Genomic DNA, 15564 nt, shown 5'->3' on the forward strand with positions numbered 1-15564 from the left:
AGGAACCCAAGGCCTGCCTGGCGGCACCAGCTGCGTAAGCGCCGGTTGACCTCGCCAATACAGGCCTCGTGCCTCCGTCCCCGCCCACTCACCGGAAGAAGAGAGGAAAACACCACCTGCGCCCCCGTCTCCTTCAGCCTGCCCCCCAGTGCCTCGAAGTCCCTCATAATGCGGTCAGGGTTGCCCTTTGTGACCTGGGCACCATGCACAAACTGACATGACATTTGACACATGATTGGCCCTCTGAAAGCACTCTACAGTCATGCCCTAATACAAGAGCATGGCTGCAGAGCTCTCCAATTCCACAACAAATTCACTCTCATTGTCACTTTTCTGCCTCTGTGGCAAGATGGTTTTCCTCAAAGTAAGATGTGCTGTCTCTTGCAAGGTGTCTCCATGTAGCCCTGTCCCGAGCTAGTTCTTCCCAGTTTGTGGTGTCAATGCCACACTACTTAATGTTTGCCTTGAGGGTGTCTGGATGCACTGGATGCACACCTTGCTAGGGTTATTTTGACCCCAGCAGTCTTTCCTGCCCAGAGCAGGGGGGCTGGACCTGAGGATCTCATGAGGTCCCTTCCAGACCTAAACGTCTGTGAATATGTGAACCTGAGGGTTCAAATGAAGGCACTCCAAAATGGAGTGCCTTTATTAACTTCTGTTTCTTCAGGCAGTTGGGCTAATGCAGCACAGACCTGCCCTGGTGTTATGTGGATGATGGGAGGTGGGGAGAGGGGGGGGGGAGGAAGTCAGCTGGAGTTTGCCCAGCCTGCACTGGAGTGGAGGTGCGTGGATTGGAGCCCCCCTCAAAGTGTTTTTCTGTGAAGCGCCATGACTGGGGAGCTGCACATCTGTCATCGCACCACAGGGACCCCGTAATTCACACTGGCTAGTAGAATATGGATGTACATGTACAGTGGAGATCCAGAGTCTGAAACTCAGGTCCAGAGACAAAAACAGAGAGCCAGATAAATCTCTCCTCTCTTAGCTGAGTCCAAAGAGTAAAAATGTGCACTGACAGAGCTCTCACTTGCGCTGAACCTCCAGTTAACTTGGTCCTAATGTTGACTTTCACTTCAGAGGGACAATTTTATAGAAAACTGCTGTCATACAGCAAAGAAGAAAATAGGAATTCTCCACAGCAAATTGCTGTTTAGCAGGATGGTTGTTTATGAAACAGGTGATTTTAACTAGTGCATGATTCAAAATTAAACTTGCCCTTAAGTACCTGTGATTGACTTGAGCACAAAACATTTTCAGCTTTAAGGTAGCAGGCTTAAAGTTCAACATTTGTCCAGTAACCTTATGAATTTTGTAATGTGGATTCCACTCTCATAATACCAGGAATAGACACTGCTGCTTTAAGCATAATTATCTAACAGATACTAAACGGAAAAAAGCAGTAATGGCTACTGCAACTCATTGACTCTACTTGAATAACACTAGCTTTACTTTTCACATAGGGTGATTAGCTGACAGATATAGACAAAATGAAAGTCTGTGAAACATTTGATCTAGCTATAATGCCTCTCTGAAAGGAACCTTCTTCAGAAAATGGATTAGTGGAAGAACCACAGTGATACAAGATGCATCTCTTTCCTCCTCCTGAGTTCCTTCTACTTCATCACCACATTCTTCTTCATAACTTGTGGATCCTCCCTGCCTCAGTCAGACACCTTCTTTCTCTGTGCTTCCCACCAGAAATGTAGGCTGATAAAGCAGGTTGGAGTAATGAATTCAGAAAAAATTTCTCAGACCACATAGTCATGGGCTTGGGGAAGTAGCTGAGGCTTTTACTAAATTAGGAGGTGTGTTCACAACCATTGCTCACTCTCTCCAATAATTTACTACGTCTGACCCCACAGTTCTGCCTAATTTCCATTTGTTGGTGAGCAAGCGTGCCTGAACCAGTTTGACATAGGAAATCTTCAATGTGTTTAAAAAAATGCTAAGCTGTCATAAAATTGCTTTATTTTTGGCAACTTTTCACACAGTCAAAAATAATCAGTTGGTTTTTAACTATTTTGCTTCCCTCTGGCCTGTATTTTACAATTCTGCCTGGTTCCATACCTATTGCGGGTAGGGGGATATGTTACATTCCTCTTTAAAGACTAGTCCACACAGAGGATTATGGTCCCTGATGACATTCTAGTTAACAGGATTTCTCTTGTAGTTCATGAACAACAATCCACCACAGAGGGTAGGAGACCAGAGACTTTGGAGGATAGGATTAGGATTCAACATGATCTTGATAAACTGTAAAAATGGAATGAAATAAATGGGATGAAATTCAATAGGGACAACTGCACTATGAAAAGAACAATCAAACACACAACTACAAAATGGTGAACAACTGGCTAGCTGCAGTACTGCACAAAAGGAGGTGGGGGTTATAATGAATGGCAAAATAAATATGAGTCAATGTGCCCTTTTTGCCAAAAAAGCCAATAGCGTACTGTTGAGGCCATAAAGTCTACAAAGTTTCACAGAGATAGGTGCAGGGGGTTCAGGGAAACTGCACCCGAAAATCCTGAAAGCAAAACTCATGTCACGTGTATGTGTTAAGCCACAGCAGGGTCAAAACTGCAGGCTTGCTAGCCCCTGCTGAAGCCACAAAGCCTGCCAAGTTTCAAGGAGATAGGTGCAGGGGGTTTTGGGGAAATTGCCCCTCAAGCTGAAGACAAGCAAAACTCGTGACATGGGTGACACTGTGTGTTAAGGCGCAGCAGAGTGAAAGCTGCAGGTATGCTAGCCCCTGCTGTGGCCATGAAGCCTGCCAGCTGTTGAGGACCATGCTCCCCCATAACTTGGTGTCATCTGCGAACTTGGCTAGAGAGTTCTTCACCTCCACATCCAAATCATTGATAAAGATGTTGAAAAGCAGTGGACCAAGCATGGACCCCTTGAGGGACACCACTGGCCACTTCTTGCCAGGACAACTGATTTGTTGATTAGAACTCTCTGGGTCCTGCCCCGCAACCAGCTTCCTATCCTCCATCACTGTGTACACATGATCACGCAGAAATCTCTTGAAATGCTCAGTGCACTATTCAAAGTAGATTACTGCAGGGGGTGCTATAATCTACCCCACTGATCTCTTTGTACTAAATTACAGCGGGGGCACCTATGGCTCACAGCACACGGATATGCGTAGATCACCGAAAGTTGTGCTGTTTCATTAATTTAGATAATTTAATTGTCATTTCATTACTTTTATTAATTTTTACACATAAAAAAATCACCAATACTTTAAAATTATTTTATTCTTATTTAATTTTTATTCTCTTCATTCCTCTCTTTATTATAATTTTCATTTTATTTTGCATTTTACTATGTCACCAAGTAAACTTTATTTCTTGTGTAAATCCACTTATTTGTTTTTTTTCCACTTGAACAGCCATCCCTATGAACAGGGCACTGACATTCTCCCCTCGTTTATAATATGCACACAAAAATCTAGCAATGCATGGGTTTCATATATAATTTTTCCCACCCATATTGGTGTGTCATGGTGTGCTCCCTGCATTATCTCACAGGGGGTCTCAGTCCCTGGGCATGGGGGTTCACATTGAGACAGTCCTTGTGCACAATGGCCACAACAGCAGTGGTGGGCTGAGTTTGGGATGCCTGGAGGGAGGGAGGAAGAGTGGGAGGGTGCAGGGTACGGTCTGAGCCAAGACAGTCCCTATGCACAGAGGCCACACAGCAGTACTGGGCTGCACTAAGGACGGCCATCAGGATGGAGGGAGGGAGGGTGAATATTTTAGCATTCAGTGTTGATCTGTTGGTGGCCTACAGAGCACCCTCTCTGTCAGAAACAGCCAGAACATGTGAGGCTAGGCCATTGCGCACAATAGCTCCCCAACCAGTGTTTGCTTGCTGATCTAAGGGGGCATCATGTCCTGCCTGCCCTTGTCTCTGGCTGCTGGCTCCCTCACTTTCCTCAGTTCCTCAGACCAGGAGTCACTGAAAACCTCCGTCCTTATATCGCAGAGATTGTGGAGCATGCAGGGTGCCACAATGAAAGCAGTAATGTTTTATGGCTCCACCTCAAGCCTGTAGCTTAGTGACCTCCACCGTGCTTTCCGATGGCTGAAGGCGCATTCAACAGTCATACAGCATTTGCTGAGATGGTAGTTGAATACGGACTTTTGCTAGTCAGTTACTTGTCTTTCATATGGCTTCATGAGCCAGGTCAGGGAGGGGTAATCCATGTCTGTTATGATAAGCAGGGGTACGGCAACACCCTGGATCACTGCACTGGGGAGCCCGGGGGCTTTCTCCATCATGCCAGACAGCAGCGAGCTTTGAAAGACACACACAGTGTGAGTGCTGCACACCCAGCCTGTATAGAGGTTAGTGAAACATCCTCAGTGATCAGCTACAGCTTGGAGGATCACCAAGGCAAATCCCTTCCTGTTGGTGAATGACTGGCTCTTCTGAGATGGGGATAGGACCAGGATGTGTGTGCTGTCCAATGTACCCATGCAGTTAGGGAACCCCATGGCCTTGAAGCCTCCAAGAACTTCCCTGCGGTTACTGAGGCAGATGGACATGTTTGCTGTAATGTCCTACAGCAGCTGGTGTACCTCATGTATCACCACCCCGGCCATGCAGGGAGCCATGCCGAACTGGTTCCCAATGAAGTGGAAACTGGTGAGGTTTCATGCCAGTTTCATGATGGCCATGGCCACCTTCTTTTCTGGTGTGGTGGAGTGATGCATGACAGTATCTTGGCACTCAATGTGCTGTGACAGCATTGAGACTATGTGGAAAAATGTTTCCCTGTCTATGTGGAAAGTCTTATGATCCCAAATCGACAGTATGATGCATTCTCACCAATCAGAGCTGCTTGTGTGGGCCCAGACCTTGCGAACATTGGTCTGTTGGTTGATCCACAGAACTCTGTCAGTCTCAAGATCCATGGCTACCTCTGGTTTTCCAACTCCTGCTGACGGGACATTGCCTGGTATAACAAAGCATGTGAATCTGCTACCCAGCTTTGGCGCCTCTGTACAAGGGCCATTATAGCCTGCATTGTGTTCAGTAGCAGCATCTCTGAATTATCTAGTGCCTCCATTCTCCAGTTGGACACATCCAGGGCATCCAACAGCATTTGGTTCTCCTCACAGATTCCACAGGAGTCAGCAAAGCCATCTTGTTATACAGAAAACAATTGTTTTCTTCAGAGCACCACTTGCTTGCGCTAAGGGGGTTGACTAGGTAGGGCTTTTGAATAGAGTCATTAGCATTATAACAGTCATGCCCTTTAAATTTCAATTCCAGCCCTACACAGCTCAGGTTCCTGTAACTTCACTCCTGTAAAAGCTAGGGGTGTCCGATGGTCCTGGAAACCCGTGATCCACCCAGGGCTGCAGATAATAGCACTTAGCAGAACAATGACTACACCTGCCATGAAGTTTCACTCCAGTTTCACGAAGTTTCACCCCTGACCTGGCAGAAGCCAGGGAAGAAAGATGGGTGTGAAGTCCTCAGGTGCTTTTTCTGAATAGGTCCCATTAGCACATCAACAGCTATGCCAGACATCGAGACACCAGAAGCACAAAGTAAAATTGCACTTACAGATGTCTGAAATCTAAAGAAACCTAGTTTTTGAGGACATGCATTCACTGGGAAAAAAGCAGATGCAGAGCAAAACACTGGAATGGGTGAACTCCTAAGTAAGGGTTGATGAATAGTGGGAGATTAGCCTTAACACAGCATTAACAGCCCTGCTCTTTACATTTTGATTCCTACACATCCTTGTAACCACCCCTCCTGTAAAAACTTGGGGAATTCAATGACCCCAGAAACCCATGATCCACCCAAGGCGGTAGATAATCATACTTAGCAGACCAATGACTATACCTCCCATGAAGATTCACCCCAGTTTCATGAAGTTTCACCCCAAATGCAGCAGAAGCTGGGGAAGAATGGTAGGTGTGATGTTCCCCCACTCTTTTTCAATAGGTCTCATCAGCACCACCTGTCCTGGAAAAACTTGGGGTTTTAGTTTTCTGGGGGGATTACTCCTGAAATCCCTCAAGTGCTCAGTGGAAAAAAGGCAGGTGCTGAGAAGAAGCCTGAATGGACAAACCATGAACCACAAGGGTGGCCAGTCACCCCTCCTGGCCAAAAGCATTCCCCACACTAAAACCATGCCAGTCCCCCTCAAAGGAGCCTCCCACCAGCAAAAACAGCCACCACCCATAAGACTGATGCTCGACAGATTGCTGAACCACTGCTAAAAGTACCCAGATTGAAAAAAACCAAAACATACAAAAATAAAACACTTTAATTCAAATATAAATTAATACAAATACAACAAAACAGATAATACATAAAAACTGGCAAATGCCTACTCCCCTACCCCACAAGTACAAAGCAATAAATAAAAAGAAAGTTGTAAAATGTCCCCTTTAAAAGTCCTCTCCCTCTCAGAAAACAGATTTTTTCATTTGCTGCACCCTGAGTCCCAGCAGAGCAGGGGTGTCCCTCTTCTGATGGATGGACTGTGGAGGGATCACTGCTTGACTTGGGATGCAAATGACAGTTGTGCTGCGGGGAAAGAAAGAAAATGGGATGGGGGGGAGTTGTCCCATATTCCCAAACTGACTTTCATCACCTCCTCTTAGAGGCTACAAAATCTCCTGTGGGAGATTTCCCCAAGCCATCTCTGGGCATACCTATGCACTTGTCGTGGCTGAATATTCAGGGGTCTGGGTCACTGCATCAGCAGTCCTCAAGCGAGGCAGAGCTGGAGGGCAATTGGAAGAGGGATAGCAGTTAGCCCATGTTACCTACCCTATACTTTCATGCTTTCCCCTATTACCTTATGCCCAAGTCTCCATCTCTGAACAGTAGACTTACCACTGGCTGCACTTTTGCTTCTGGCTCCAGTTCTCGATGTTGTGGTATACCGGGCTGGGGGAGAGTGGTGGAGGGAAGTGGAAGGTGGGGGAAGGATGTTTGGATGGAACTGTAGGGTGTTGGAGGGGAGCATCTGTGGTGAGAAAGTGCATGAGAGAAGCATCACCACTGTCACAATCAGAACGGGATGGGGGAAGGGTGCAAGGACAAGTGGGATGAGAATGGGTGGGGGAGGGAGAGTGGGGAGAAATGGGAGGGTGGAGATGCTTGTGCTTCCTTGCTGGAGTAGAGGTCCTTCTGGATTCCCTGGAATCCATAGCTGGGATGGCTGGATGTCCACTGTGTGTATGTTTCACTGCTGTTTGACCAAGAACTCCTGCTCTGAGGCTGTCAAAGGAGAATGTTAAAGTAGTCCAGTGAACTTTGGGGACCCATTAAACTCCTATCAGGCACTGACAACGTGTAAGGGGTGCATGTGGGTGCACATGCAGCCCCTGAGATTGCCTATACACCCCCTGGAAGCACCAGCCATGAAACCAGAAGTGCCAGCGGAAGTGCCATGGATGGCATAACAGTGAGGCTAAACAGTGACCCATGTGTGAAGACACGGCTCCCAGGGGCCACTGGTGGACTCACTGAATGACTGCCCAGGAGTCCTCCAGCCCCCTCCTCAGTGTGGGGCAGGCACAAGCCTTGGGTCTGCCTTGTGCCTCAAGCCTGAATAACCAGGGCAAACCAGGAAAAGTGTTCACACTCCTGGAACTACAGGTTGGCTTTGGGATCTGGTGACCTGACACCAAAAAAAAAAGTTATAATGCCTGCAGGCTAGTATGCATCATCCTGAGACTGAATGCTCACTTACTGCTTTTAACAGCAAAGAAAACCATGTTTGGCAGCCCACATAAAGTGGGCCATTGGTTATTAATTCTATGCATTAACTCTGAGCCCCAAACAAGGGGAACAGGATACATCTTTTGTTGGCACAAGTCATTTTTATTTCGTAGAATGGTATAATTGTGCCAAGGGGGTCAGGATACATCACACACCGCATTAGCTGTGATAATGGAGAAGGGAGCACATACAGCAAACACTGGTCAATCTCCAAAAGAGCACGGGATGACCCCGATCTGCAACCCCCCAACACACCCTGGGGACCTTTGGACACCCACCACACCAAGTGAAATAGGAGACGACAACCACAGATCAGTGTCTCTGAATTATTTATTTAATAAGATAAGGTCAGCAAGAGATTGATTCATGTCAGGCTCTGCAGCTATACCTGTTGTCCTAAACATTAGCTACACACAAATATGTGCAAAAAGGGGGCTCATTACACAAAAGTTGTAGCGACACCTGATGGTCCAAGGCGCTCACTACACAAAAATTGTAGCAATGCCCAATGTTCAAAGGGGCTCACTACACATCATTCAATGAATTCCCATGTACACGTGACAGATCAATGGCTGCAATGTTGCAAGTTGTAGCGTTGCAAACTAAGCTACATTGGTATGTGGTTTAGTTTGTAATGATGCAAACTCATTTAAAACCCTCCAAAACTCGTGTAAGTGTAAAGCCATTAAGCCACACAAAGGGAAATGTTTGTCACGTGAAACTGTCTGGGCATCATGTGTACAAGTGCTGTGAGAAGCCAATCTACACATAGGCTATTGTGCATGCTGAAATGAAAACCTGAGTTTAGGGCTTTAAAACAAACAAACCATCACTAGTAAGGATTTTGTGGGGTTTTTTAAATCTTCAATTTTATAAAATGAAGCAAACGTTATTAAAATCAATGGTGAAAACATCAGAAATATGAAGTTTTTCAAGAAAACCCAAATGCACACCTTTCTAACAGTGATTTGAACAAGGGTTCTCAACCTTTTTAGATTCAGGGCACCCCTCCATAGCTGTTTTGAATTTGGCATCATCCCAGTCAAGAATCACTGTTGTGCTGCCTCAGCTTATACCTCAGTGGACCTCAACCGGGGTGATGCTGCTGCCTTCTCTGCAACTGTATAAAAGTGCCTTGTACACCTCATGTACAGCCAAGCTGGCAACGGCTGTGGCATGCACATGCTGCTTCCTGCATTAGGGTTATCTGATAAACCTAATGCCAGCAGGAGCATGTGTGTGCCATATCTCTTCCTGGTCTGGCTATAAATGTGGTGCCTGGGGCACTTTCATCTGGCCTCAGCACTGGCAGTGGTACCTGTGCTGTGATACTCTGAAAGAGTCTCAAAGCACCCTGAGGTGCCACAGCACCCTACCTGAGAACCACCGGCCTAGAAGATGAACCTGTGCTTGGATCCTTACTGTGTGGGGAAGAGAGACAAAGCTTGCTTGAAAAGGCTGTAATCTAAACAGACAAGTCAAAGGAAACTTTCTGAGTAGGACTGGTTGAAATGTTTCTGTTAAATGTTTTTCATGGGAATCTGAGATTCTGACAAAATTAAATTGTTCCTGAAAAAGAAAAATAATTTAAAAGAAAATTTTGATTTTTTTGGTCAAATGAATGGAATGTTTACACTGGAATGTTTTCCACTATACTGGACTGCCATATGTCCACTCACTTCCCCTTCACCTACCTGCTGCAGCCATTTGCCCACTCCCCCCCTGCCCACCTGCCCACTGACTGGCACCATGTGGTTCCCAGCTGCAGCGCTGGGACTGCAGGAACTGGTTGACTGGCCCTGAGGACTGGGGTGATCACCCATGTCCTCCCATGCCTCCCTCCCTGCCTCCTTATCTGTATTTCCCTTGGCACCGGGAGGCAGGAACAGTCCCAGGCCAGAAGTCCCTGCTTGGCAGAGGCTTCTGGATGGGACTCAGGGTTGAGCGGGGGCTGGAAGTGGAGCAGGGCGGAGCCAAACTTGCGGCTGCAGCTGTTTAGTTCTGCCACCGGCTCCCCCTGGGTCCTACTGCTCCTGTCATCTTTGACAGGCAGACAGGGGCAGATAAATATTCATTTTCAACATTTTTAGGGGCCCCACAGGCCAGATAGAATGGCCTGGTGGGTCAGATCTGGTCCATGGGCTGTATTTTTCCTGCCCGTGTTCTAAGAGGAGGGACTGAGACATGTTGTGGGAGATACAGACTAATTAAAGGGCTTGGCTCAGAGAAACAAGACAGCATGAGAACATTGACCAAAACATTTAAGTTTTCAACTTCTTAAGATAACTTAAAATTTTCTGAGGTAAAAAAAATAATAATCCTGACCAGTTCTAATTATTAGCTATATTTACAGACTAGAAACAAAGGCACAGGGAAATAAAAGGTGGGATTTTCAAAAGTTCACTGTTACTCTGCTGCCACTCAAGTCAATAGTTCAACTCTCTTTTAAAGATCCCTTGCTTTTGACAATCTACCTGGGTCAGATAGAGTGGGAGTTGTTGAGACAGCAATGATTTAAATTGAGACATAGGCACTGATTTTTAGTTTTGCTTGGGGAGAGGGGGGCACTAAGATGACAGACACATAGAAAATTTTATGTATTTCAGGTGACAGCCCTCTTCTTGAGGGGGGCCAGTGCCCTTGGACTCCCACATACTTGTTGCCTTTGAACTGAGATCTTTTGAATTCTGATCCATTACTTTCACTTCCAGCTCATTCTTCCTTTTGATGATTTTTTCTAGCATTTCTTAAAAAAAGGACTTTAACATATTTTATATGTAGATGAAAACAGTTACATTTATATTCTTGGCCAGTTGTTTCCTTTCTGTGTAAGTATCACTGAGCCCCACTAATATGTCTCAGAAGTGATCTGAAATTCAATTGCTTTTAGCACCTGCTCTGATCCAGCAGTGATGTGGGAAATCACAAATCACTACCTTGCAATGTATATTTGTAACAGCTAATAGGAAATGTGCTAGGTCATCCTAATATCTGCTTAGTCCACAGTGCACATTTGATTTTATGCACATAGAATGTGCAAGCTCATTAAAGACAAAACTAATCCCTTTTTTTAATCATCAAAATTTGTTTCTAATGTAGCCATTCACTTAATGCAGAAATTAAAGGGATGAGTTTTATGCTAGACACCAATAACGTGGCTATTCTTGGAATCATATAACTTTTCTCTTTTTCTTTCACTTCTGTTTTAAAAAAAAATATTCTAATGACTTCATGTTTGGATGGCATCAATAATTAATTCATTAGCTCTTTGTAAAAGTCAAACAGAAATAAAGAAAATAAACAAGAATGTTAGATTACTCAAATGTGTGGTGAAGGAGCTCCAAGCTATGCTGTGTGAATGTAAATGATGGCTGATTATACCAGGGCTGATTTAACCACAAATGTTGACAAAGTTCTTCCCCTGGTGGGACCTGTAAGTGAAAAATCAGGGCATCCATACAGGTAGCTAAATATGGAATCTGGTAAAAAAGCAAGACTATCCTTTTTGCAGGAAATATTTTGATATTTGTTTTCAAAATTGGTCTTATATAAGCACAATAATTTCTTGAGACCCCTTCCAGGACTAGGTTTAAATTTTACTCTATTAAAAAAACAAAATATTGATTTTTTTTGCAGAAGTTACTACACTCGGGTCTCTCTTTATGTGAATTCGCTTTGTGTGAACTCGCTTACATGCAATGACCTTATTTATACCAAAATTCGATTTGTGCGAGAAAAATCCGATCTTATGCAGAGTCGGCCAGCAATAAGATCCCTGCAGGCTGGCAGAGTTCCAGCCTGCAGGGAGCTGGGAGGAAGTGAAAGGAAGGCGGTGAGATGGGGGCACCGTGTGCATGTACAGTACATGCACGTGGCCCCAAGTAGCCTTGAGTGCAGCTCCGGCAGGTAAGTGGAGGGGAGAAGAGGGATTGAGGCCCCTGTAGGGAGGGAGCTGGGCAGAGCTGGGGCTGCTGTCCAGCCAGAGGGTGCTTGGGACCTGGGGCCACAATGTGCAGCTGCAGGGCCCCAGCGGGGAGCAGGATGGAGAATTTGGTGGCTTGTTGAGGGAGGGGAAGGGCTGGCTCCCCACTGCCACACACACTTTCAAGGGGAAGAGGTGGATGCATGGGTGCAGTGGGCCCTGGCCTCAATTCTGGGCCTGGCTCAGCTCCTATCTCTGCCTGGTTCCAGCACCCCACACTCCTCTGCCCTGGCCATGTGCCTCCAGTGGCACAGGGCTGCACCCCTCAAAGAGCAGCAGGCACAGGAGGTGGCAGAGCAGGACTAGCAGCCACCATTCCCTGCTGCCCTGCTTTCCTGCCCTGGGTGCCTTTCCAGCCCAGCGGGTGCAACCTGGCACGGCTGAGAACAGCGGGGCTACGTGGAGAAGGTGCTTGGCAACGTGCCCGCTGCATGTGCTGCTGCTTGCAGTGCAGGGTGAGCACCTTCTCCACATGGCCCCACTGCTCTCTGCTTCTCTGCCCTGGGTGCCTCCGCAGCACGGAGGGCATGACCTGGTGCAGCAGAAAGCTTGTAGCCTGTCCGTGCAGCACTGCTGTTCCCAGCTGTGCCGGGTTGCCACTCCTGGTTCTGCCCTGCTTCCCTTCCCCGGGTGCCTCTCCAGCCTGCCCTGCAGTGCCCTGGCAACACATCCCCCACACAGTCACTGCCTGTAGTGCAGAGCTTGCAGCCTCTCCGTGCAGCAGTTATTGTGTTGTGTGATTACTGTTTGAATTTGTCATGGTTTGGAGGGGCAGTAGAGTGATGCAGGTATGTATCCCTATTAATTACATGTAATAATGGATTCACTTTATGCAGCTTTGCTTTATGCAAGGTTTTTTTGAAATGCAACCCTCACATAAAGAGAGACCTGAGTGTATTTCACTCTCCTTGAGGCCAGGGAGGCTTCATTTGGAGTCCTGTGTTTCATTTTGGGCACCATACTTTAAGAAGAGCCTAGATAAACAGGAGAAAGTCCAGAAGAGAGGAAAAGAAAGATAAAAGATTTAGAAAACATAACCTGTGAGAAAGAGTTGTGTTTTTTTTTGAATAGGAAGACTAAATGGTCTATAAAAAGTTCTTATAAACTAGATGGTGCTCAATTGTTCTCCATGGCCACTAGGGGTAGTAGTGGTAATTTTTTGCTTCATTTGCAGCAAAACAGATACAGGTTAGACTAGAGGTTTGCAACATTTTTTTACTTGGTTTTAGACTCAAGCATCCCTTGGAAAGTGCTAGGCTTTAGCTTTCACTCATTTTTTGACTATGGAAAAATAATAGAACAATTCATCTATTGCAAAGGACTCAGACAGATAACAACAGGCCAGAATTATATTGACACTGGATTCCTATTTGAAATATCTGGCCACGTCCAGAATGTGCCACAAGGTGTGCCACTGCTTCTTGTTCCTAGGGAAACAAACATCCATGATCATATGGACATGATCTCTGGGTGTGTCCACACACGCAGGCACGTGTGCTTGCAGCAGCTCAAATATTGGCAGCACAAATTTGTGCCAGAGATTTGTGCCTCAGTGCACATGCCTGAACATGCACTTTGGTGTGGGGCAAATTGTGCTGATTGGGGCAAACTGACACTGCCCAGCTCCTCTTGGATCTTCAGCCGGGGGAGCTGGAGGCTGAATATAAAATATAAAACATTTCCCTGGCAAGCAGCTCATGGCTACTTGCCCTCAGGAGGTTCTGAAGCCCAGGCAGTTGGTGTCTGGGGATACTAGCCCCCTTGTGCCAGCTGCACTGCTGCAGCAGTCCTGACCTAGAGTGGTCCCTGCTCCCTACACCCACTGCAGCAGTCTGGCAGTGGGCACTGCTGCCTGGCTGTGAACTGCTGCCACCTGCAACAGCATCCGTCCCCTTGGACCTGTGGCCCTATGGCTGCGCATCTGCCAGACCCAGATGGGGATCACACGGCCACCTGGGCTGTGGAACGAGTGCTCCAGGAGAGCCACCTGCACCTCTGGCCCAGCTTCCAACAGGCTGTGGCTGCACAGTTGGCCTTCGTGCAGCATTGCTGCCATGTCTTCCAGTGCCCCTGACTCTATGAACGACATGTGCCCCCAGAGGCTGGGGGGGCATTGCGGCCGCCTGCAGGTGGTGCTGGTGGTGTCAGTGACAGCGGCATGGTGGCAGCAAGCAGGGAGCTCCTGCAGGCAGCCGCAATGGTGTTGGCAGTGGGGGCGGGCCGAGTGGGGAGCTCCCACAGGTGACCACAGCAGTGTTGGTGTCAGGAAGTGGGGTGGTGAGTGCCAACCAGTGGTCGGCGACCACCCACAGATGCCGCCGGCATCATCATCAGTGGCCAGTGGCAATCGGGGACCACCTGCAGATGCCGCTGGTGGTGTCAGTGGCAAATGGGGGGGTAGTAAGCGGTGACCGCCTGCAGGGGCTGCTGGCAGTGTCAGCAGTGCTATTTGCAGGGAGTGCACTGCCAATCTCATGGAGTACATGTGCACCTGCATGTACCCCCTATGCATCTCCAGTGCCCCACTCTGCCATCTGGGCAGCTATTGCCTGGAAGATGTGCTCACTGTGGTGGCCTTTTTGAATTGTCAGAGGGTGTCATCCTGGCCCCAAATGGCCAGGAGGTCAGCCACCTTGTCCGCCATCCAACTGGGTCCATGGTGCTGACCCTGGAGAGGCTCCTCTGCCCAGGTCACTGCACTTGCCTTACTAGCAGGGATCCTGGTTTTCTCTGTTTAAAAAATCACAAATTCTCTGATAAAATCACACATTCTCTGATTAAAAACCCAAAATGCACATTTTTCCATGATTAAAATGAAACATCACTGTATAGGTATCAGTTGGGCATAATGTTTTATTGATATGACTTACAATTTTAATGCAATTTGGAAGCCTACCACCACCTCAATCATTGTAATAAAATACAGTCTAAATACCTATATATTTTGGTGATTGATTTTGGGTTTTTTTCATAAGAAATCAGAGCTCCCCTTGCCCCATGTGCTCATCATGATGTAGGTACAGCTGTCCCCACAGCTGCTTTGTGGTGCTGAGCAGCACCGAAATGCCAGTGCCCCATCCCTGCCCACAGCACCACTCCCAACCCACAGCCCCCACAGCCCTGCCAGTGCCCTTCACTCCTGACCCACAGGCCCTGCTTGCTTATCCCTTACTCTTGACCCACTTGTTCCCTCCCTACACAAGGACATAGGTCCATCTACAGCTGTCCCATCTGCTGCTTTGTGGCTCTGAGCACTGCCAGCCCTTGCTGTTCTGCCCAGGCCCCAGTGATCCCCATGCCCTTCCTGGGAAGCCCTTGACTGGGGCTCAGGGACTGGGCTGGGCAAGCCCCTTCCCTTCCAGGCCAGCCTCCCTTGCACAGGCCGCTTTAGCTGGTTCCAAGCCCAGCTCTGGTGGCTGCTTCTACCTGGAGAGCTCACCTCCCTCCTCGCATCTCTCTTTCTCTCACACCCCTGCTGACACCCTCAGCTCATCACATACACACATAGAGTGTGCTGTCACTTTAATCCCCCTACTGTCTTTTACCCACCTCTGCTGCCACTTCCACCCCTCCCCACTGGCCCACCACATCCCCAAGTGGTTCACAGAACCAGGAGTCCTCCAAGGCCAGGGCCACATGTCCCAGCACTGGTGCAGGCACAGGGCAGCAATGCAGTATGACAGATTCCTGTACAGCTGCAGCTCCCACCAGCAGGTCCTGTCCCATCCAGCAGCTGGGCATACAGGGTGTTAGATTTGTGAGGGGGGTGTGGGTGGAGGTGAGGTCTGTGCGGGGGGTGGTGATGTGAAGGGGTATAGGGGTGG

The sequence above is a fragment of the Gavialis gangeticus genome, unplaced genomic scaffold (assembly GCF_001723915.1).
Source record: "Gavialis gangeticus isolate Ggan-Ray unplaced genomic scaffold, GavGan_comp1, whole genome shotgun sequence".
Classification (NCBI taxonomy): Eukaryota; Metazoa; Chordata; order Crocodylia; family Gavialidae; genus Gavialis; species Gavialis gangeticus.